The 7723-nt window shown below is 42.0% G+C and overlaps 1 non-coding gene across 1 annotated transcript; it reads right to left on the reverse strand.

The window, feature by feature from the left end:
• Positions 1-6932: 6932 nt before the first annotated feature.
• Positions 6933-7005, reverse strand: Trnaf-gaa (transfer RNA phenylalanine (anticodon GAA)). Its single transcript has one exon. It is a non-coding gene; the product is annotated as a tRNA-Phe (tRNA).
• Positions 7006-7723: the final 718 nt, after the last annotated feature.

Below are 7723 nucleotides of genomic sequence, written 5' to 3' on the forward strand. Positions count from 1 at the left end.
AACATGTAGTTGCTCCTGTACCCACTGTTCTAAAGCCTACAGTTTCTCTATTGTTAAAGGACATTGCTTAACCCATATGGACTTGTCTGTCAACCATTTTAAAGGTGGGGTTGTTGGTGCCTTTGAAATATCAGCAGCTGTTTTGGCCTGTTCTTGTACAATCTGAATGGTCAGTGGCTGTCCTTTATAATAGCTTGTAATATTTTTCCCAGAAGCATACGTTAATTTATGGTTTGTTTCTAAGATTGAGAGAATGTTAATCTGAGTATTCCATTGCTATAACAAATCATGTCTGTCCCCACAAATTCATTGCTATGTTAGCCACATATGGTTTTAATATTCCTCTCTGTCCTTCTAGCCCTATTCATTCAACCCATCTCACACTCTGTTTTACCTAAAATAAAGTTCTGATTCCTAAAAACTGAATGGCTACACCCTGAAGAGGCCAAATTGGATGGCAAGACTCCGATGAAATTGTTACATCCACACCTGCGTCATTCAGAACTTCAATGATGATGTCAATTATTTGTATGTTTAATTTTGGTCTTTGTTCATTCATAGAAGTTTGCCAAAATACTTGCTTTATGGTTTCTCCTGCAATTTTTGTTCTCTCTTCTTCAGTTCTTCTACTACACAGAGCAGTAGGTTCCTTACAAAAGACACTAGGTTCTTTAATTGCTTTGGGAAGGAGTTTCTTCTACGATGGCACAAAATAACTGAACCAGATTTGGCATAGGGACCTGCGAGAGGACCCTCATGGAGTTTTCTGATGGCAAAGGATTACCATGAATATCCCTCACTGACCTGCATTTATTAGTCCAATGCCTACTTTTTTTTTTTTTTTTTTTTTTTTTTTTTTTTTTGGTTTTTCGAGACAGGGTTTCTCTGTAGCTTTGGTGCCTGTCCTGGAACTAGCTCTTGTAGACCAGGCTGGCCTCGAACTCCCAGAGATCTGCCTGCCTCTGCCTCCCGAGTGCTGGGATTAAAGGCGTGCGCCACCACCGCCCGGCTTCCAATGCCTACTTTTGCCATACCTCACATAATCCAGAAAGGAAGGACATCCCAAATGAATTATTCTTTAAAAAAGCAAAACAAAACAAAACAAAAAACATTGTTTCTAGGAACGCTGTGACTATAATCCCTTTTCAGATGATCTTGTTTGGCACAATTATAACATTTGACATTTTGCTATTTTCTCAAACCTCTGGAAATCACCTCTCCTATCCATGCATCATCATGGTCATGAGATTCAATATTAATTGTATCTCAGGTCCATTCCTTCAAAGGTGCTGATCTTGTCTTTAGCAGCCTAATAATCCTTTTGCATAGAGAACTGGCATTTTAAAAAGCCAGATATTCAATTATTATTTGTCTAGCTTCTGAATTTGGTATCATTCTATTTACTGCTGAAGTCAGTCTTTGTAAGAAATACATAAAGGCTTTCCTTGGACTCTGAATAGCTTTAGTAAATGACTCAGTTTTCTTTCCTATTTCTCCAATTCTGTCCCAAGCATTCAAAGCTGCTGTGCAGCATAAATCCAGGGTGTGGACATATACAGTTTGCCTTTCTATAGTAGCATATTCTCCTTCTCCAAGAATTTGATCTTGGGAGATAACCCTACCTCTAGTTTTACTCCATTGTTTAATAATCTTAGCCTCTTCTCTGAACCAGGTAGGTACACCATTATAACTGTGGACCACTCTCTAAAACACCTTTAACCAAACTTATCAAGTCCTTAGCAATAATTCTATTGCAAACTGATCATGAGTTTAACATTTGCTTCACAAAAGGTGAATGCATGCAAATATGAGACCATTGCTTCCTTGCATCTCCTTAAATCTAACATTGGCACAGGAGTTCAGTTAGAAGCAACAAAGCCTCTGCCACTTGATAATTCCTATAAGGTTACTGGATGTAGTAAGGTTGGCTGTTTGAAAACCTTAGGCTGTTGCTCTTTATTCTTATAATGCAATGTTGAAATTGGCTCTCCATTAAATTCTCCTGTCTGGATTTGAATATCTCTGTGATCTGTTTTATTAGATTCTTCTAAGGCCTATATTTGAGCATTCAGATTAACCAACTTTTTTAGTGATAAGACAAAAATGATAAAGCTAATACTGTTTACAATTGACATTGCATAAATTCCATCTAAGTTAGATATCCTCTAATTTAGTCACTCCATTTTCAAACTGTCTTGCACAGAGACTCAAATCCCTCCATTATAATGGTTTTCCCATTATTTTAATGTAGGGAAAAACTCTCTTTTAACTAATTCCTCCCTTTAAGAATTCCCAATTGCCTTGCCAAATCTACTGACAATATTGATGAAGATGTGAGGCAGATTGCTTTTATGTAGAACAGTAAAAGCCTGACTGGATTTCAAGGCAGCTACCTAGTTTGGCAGCAGCCCAAGAAGGGGGTCCAGGGAGAGCCCACAACTGACAGGAGAAAGAGAGGGTGGAGGGGAGGGAGAGAAAGATAGAGAGAGGATTGTTTGAAAAAACATGGGGGATTGTTTGGAAAAAGCACATGTGTTAGGGGGCTGCCTGAATGCCACAACAGAAAAATTCCCAAGTTTCTCAGAGGCTTGGGGAAAAAAGAAAAGAAAACCTAGCCACATAGGCTGGAGCTCCACGTGCAGCTCCAGCCTGTGTCGGTGGCTTTTTTGTGAGTTTTGTACCCCAAATGTTGGGCACCAAATGTAGCACAAATGATAAAAACCTAGAGACAGATATTGGGGTTCAAGCTGAAGATCAGAAAAGCAAAACAGCCACACCACTAGAGAAGTCTTATCTCTACCAAGGCTGGGCAACTGCAGACTGAGCCCTGTCTCCTCCTGTTTTATATTCCCTTTATTGCTGGGATTAAAGGCATGTGACTCTCTAGTACTGAAATTAAAGGTGTAGGCCACCACCACCTGGATCTGTTTCTGCATTGATCTTGTGTATCCTAGGATGGCCTTGAACTCACAGAGATCCATCTGCCTCTGTCTCCCAAATCCTGGGATTAAAGGTGTATGATACCTCTGCATGACCTCTAGTGGCATCGTTTTACCCTCTGATCTTCAGGCAAGCTTTATTTATTAAGATGTCACTATACAGAGGAGTTCTGCCATGCTAGAAGGTGTGCAGAGTCAGGTGCTTGCTGTAGGAGAGAGTGTACTCTAAGGAGTGACTGTCAAGTGGAGCTGAGTCTCATCTCTAGCTCACACTGCAGAGCAAATGGTATATGTTCATTTTTAGATGAGTAAGTCTTCCTACATTAGGTTGGTGATGACTGAATGGTTAAGGCATAGGACTCTGAGTGCAAAGGGGCTCCCCATGCAGGTTCAGGTTCAAATTCTGCTTACAGCTACATTTTCCTGTTTGATTTCTGCAAAATATTCAGTGGCCTGGTGGTGGGATCAGTACCCTACCCTGACAAACCCTTTACAACCTGAAATCATACAGGGAGCACCCAGAAGTTGAATTCTATTTTATATTTAAGTGTCCTTAGTTATTTCTTTGCGTTATAATACCACTTTACAATGCATTTATCCATGGTGATTAGTTAGACTGTTGACATGTTTGGACACAAGGGAAAGATTAGCTAAACTAAAGAAACAGCTCAAAACTGGGCACAGAAAACAGTAAAGTCCAAATCTGAAGAAATTAATCTCCTCATAGCATAACTAATATCTCAGAGATAAAAGTGGTCTTTATGAAAATAGGAAGGGGTCTAAAAAGAGGGAAACACAAAATATGGCATATTTTATTTCATATGCAGGATCTATATGTAAATGTCCACATATATGTGCATGTTAGTGCACCAAAACAGGAAGCCTCTCTGTGTAGAAGGACATCATTGAAGGAGAAAGAATGACAATGGGCAAGGTACAATGATATGTGTTTTTAAAAAGTCATTATTTTATAAGTTAACAAATTAATTTTTAAAATTATAATTGGTCCTTGCTTCCAATAGAGAATTTTGTGTGGAAATATGTAGGCAAATAAATCATGATCTCTTAATTGCATGTTGGGCTCCCACCCAACCCTGATATGGCTCTGACTGTGTTAGTGCCTAGATATATAATCAATCATTTTTTCTAGTTGTTGAGTACAGCAAAGTCCTGGGCTGATACTTAAAGGAACTTGGGGTGCAGGTCAGTTGCGCGATGAATAGGATTTCTGACTCCGAATCGGGAGATTCCTGGCTGGACTTCTAGCTGCTTCTGTTAGCTTGCTTGTTTCTCTTCTGCATGCTTTCGTTCAAATTCATGTAGAAACAATTCAAGCGCCTAAACATCCATTATCTGTGAAGTTGTTTTCTGTGTCTGGAAGCTACTTCCGAAGCAGTTAAGCAAACTTATTCTGAGAACTTTTCTTTCTGATTTCTAGCTCTTGCTAATTCAAGGAGTCAGAAGAAATGCTTTACCACCAAAGAAAAGCATGAAAGCAGAAAAGGACAAAGACAGCGGCGGGGGCGGGGAGTAAGATAGTAACAAAAGGTGTAGAATCTGAAAAGAATTTGGAGGGAGGAAGAGAATCGGCAAGGGAGGGAACCGGTCAGAGCAAGTGGGAGGATTATATCAAAGTATAATGATATCTGTATGAAAATGTCACAAGAAAACTTATTTCATTACATAGTAACTTAAAAATAATACAAATTACATTAAATAAACACCCTAAAGGAGCGGCCGGGTAGCGGGTCAAAAATGCCAGCGTTCGGGAGGAAGAGGCAGAGCGGAGGAAGAGGCAGAGCGATCGCTAGTTTCAAGGCTAAATAGAGATCCAAGTAAGCTAAATAGAGATCTCTTTCCTATCTGGCTTCACCAATACTTTTTCCTACCAGAAAGAGCGCTCACTTATGGAGTCGGTCACTCCTTCCCCGCACAACTCTAGAAATGGCCCCTGCGAAAAGTAAGGGGACATCTCCCTGGGGATTGCTGATACAAGCCGGGCGGTGAGGTCGTGTGACTCTGGCGGTTTGGCCTCAGTGGAGCCGGCTAGACTCGGTTTGGCCACCGACCTGGTCGACCTAGCAGTTCCTCATCCTTGACCCTCAGCTCCGCGATGTTTACATAGAGATGGGCACAGGCTAAACACAAGAACAACCTAGGGAGGGAAAGAAGGAGGCAAGGCGAAGAAGCGCGAAAAGCAAGCCTCAGAATGCGCACCTAAATCGAGACTTTTTTTTTCTGCTTCAGGTACAATGGAGAAAGACGCTGGAGGCTGAGGTTACGATCAAATGGGAGGAATTTTCTGAAGTTATACCAAGAGCATTTTAGTTTGTGGATGGACTTCCTATCTTCCCTCTCACACAGAGCTTGGAGATTACTCATGTCCCAGAGATTATGCAAAGGAAGCTAAGAGCTGCCTCCAGGTGACAGTGCCTGTGGCTCCGTGTTCCGGTCACTGCTCAGGTGCAGACTAGGGAACATATAGATCTTTTAGTGGGCCCTGCGCTAAGAACCAACATAAAAGCGGCCATTCGCACCTCACAATGCAGTCGAGTGCAGATATTAATTAACTCTTGGAGTGTCTGGTTAGATGAGGCTGTGCAAGCGACACCTAATACAAGAGAAAGAGCCGGGCACAGGGAAGTCCTAGGCTGCTGCTGCAAGGAACCCTTGATTCTGCACCTCGGCTGGGTCTTTGTACAGCAAACGCATCGCTGAGTCTAAGATTCAGCGGCCCCTGCTGTCCAGAGGACCCCACGGGACCCTTTAGACCACATCATCCCAACCGGCCTCCAGCTAATTTCTACATCTATAGCTACCAAGATTCTTTCCGAGGGCTGCCTGGAAGCCTCACCTGGGCGGGTGAGTTACCCCAGCAAAAATGAAAAAGGTAAGTCCAGCTGAGAGGCTGAATCAGGAGATCAAAGACAGACTTTGCTTTGGATACCCAGCCAGTTCAAGGCCAGTCCTAGCTAAGTGAGACCCTGTCTTAAAAATTAAAAAATAAAGTTTAAAAAAACATACTTGAAAGAGAGAGATAGAGAATTTTGTACCTTCTCCTAATTTCCTCTAAGATTACCACCAGGATTTCGAACGTAGCTCAACCTAGATAGGCTTCAAGCTGCCTTCAAGGTGAAACTTGCAACGAAGGTTAAACTTTGGATTATGAGCTTGCGGGAACCCTGAGACCTTGGCGTTATTAGCACCACGCTCTAACCAACTGAGCTAACCGGCCATGTAGTACACAGAAGGAAAATTACATGAGGAGGTTTTGCATTTGGGCGCTTTAAAAAACAAACAAAAAACAACTTCATCTTTTCCAAAGAAACTTTTGAAGTTATATTCGTATATTTAAGCAAGAAAATCTGGGATACTTCAGCATCAAATTCAAACCAAAAGTTTTAACAGTTGATGTTCTGTTCCTGAAAAAGTGCTCAGGACCCGATGTTTCACTTTCGAAGCCTACCAGTCACTGGACTGCAAATTGAAAACTTCTCAATCATTTGTTACTAAGTTGGCTCAAAGCAAATACTCAGTGCCCCGTGGGGTTGAGGAATGGATTCTCTAAAGAATCACACACATTAGCGTCTAGGTTTGGAATTAGGGTTGACCCACAGGACGTAGAGAACCGGGTGTGACTTTCCATCTCGGTACGAGGAGGCCCAGGGAACCATGGTGGTGCTAGAGACGGAACTCAGAACCTAGCATATGGGGCCACTACACTCCCTTCCCTGAATCTTATACATGCATTTAATAGTACCTACTTTCACACAAATAGGGCACTGGATTTTTTTTTTTTCCTTCTTATTTTCCTTCGAGGAATTACTGGAAACTGAGGAAGAATTTAGCTTCGTGGGCGCAAGAAGATTTTCAAAAGCCTTTATCCATTATAGCAGTAAAATTACAAAACCCGTTATCATATAATGGAGTCAGTCGTTCAGCCTTACCAAAGTAACAAAGTCAAACACAACTTGCTTGCGAAAAACAAGTTCTTGCCGAAACCCGGGATTGAACCAGGGACCTTTAGATCTTCAGTCTAACGCTCTCCCAACTGAGCTATTTCGGCTTGTTTTATGAGTTGTGAGCAGCCATATCATGGTTTCAGTGGGTCCTCGGAAGAAACATTACAGACCAAAATAAATAAATAAATAAAAAAGGAAGGAAGGAAGGAAGGCAGGCAGGCAGGCAGGCAGGCAGGCAGGCAGGCAGGAAGGAAGGAAGGAAGGAAGGAAGGAAGGAAGGAAGGAAGGAAGGAAGGAAGGAAGGAAGGAAGGAAGGAAAGAAGGAAGGAAGAGTCAAAGCTGGAGTCAGGAAGATTGCAAAGTCTGAAGACCTAAGCCAGCGAGTTTAGCAGGTAACAAGGCAGTAAACAAGTCAAGAAAACGAGTAAAGGGCACCAAACAACAGAATTGCAGGTATGAAGGTCTGGATACCAAGCCCAAACTCAATGAGAGAACAAATGCCAGAAGGTAAAGTCTCAAGAGCTAGCTGGTGGCACTTCTACTCGGGAAAGAAATGTGTGCCCCATCTGCAGAATACATCATCAGTCTATTATTATTATTATTATTATTATTATTATTAAAAATTCCACCTCCTCCCCTCTTCCCATTTCCCTCCCTCATCCCCCCCCCATTCTACCACCCCTCCCTCTCCAGTCCTAAGCCCAGTCAGGGTTCCCTGCCCTGTGGGAAGTCCAAGGTCCTCCCCCCTCCATCCAGGTCTAGGAAGGTGAGCATCCAAACGTCATCAGTCTTTTATACAAATGTTGTTGGACAAGTAAGAAG

Source organism: Chionomys nivalis, chromosome 13, assembly GCF_950005125.1.
Source record: "Chionomys nivalis chromosome 13, mChiNiv1.1, whole genome shotgun sequence".
In the NCBI taxonomy this organism is placed as follows: Eukaryota; Metazoa; Chordata; class Mammalia; order Rodentia; family Cricetidae; genus Chionomys; species Chionomys nivalis.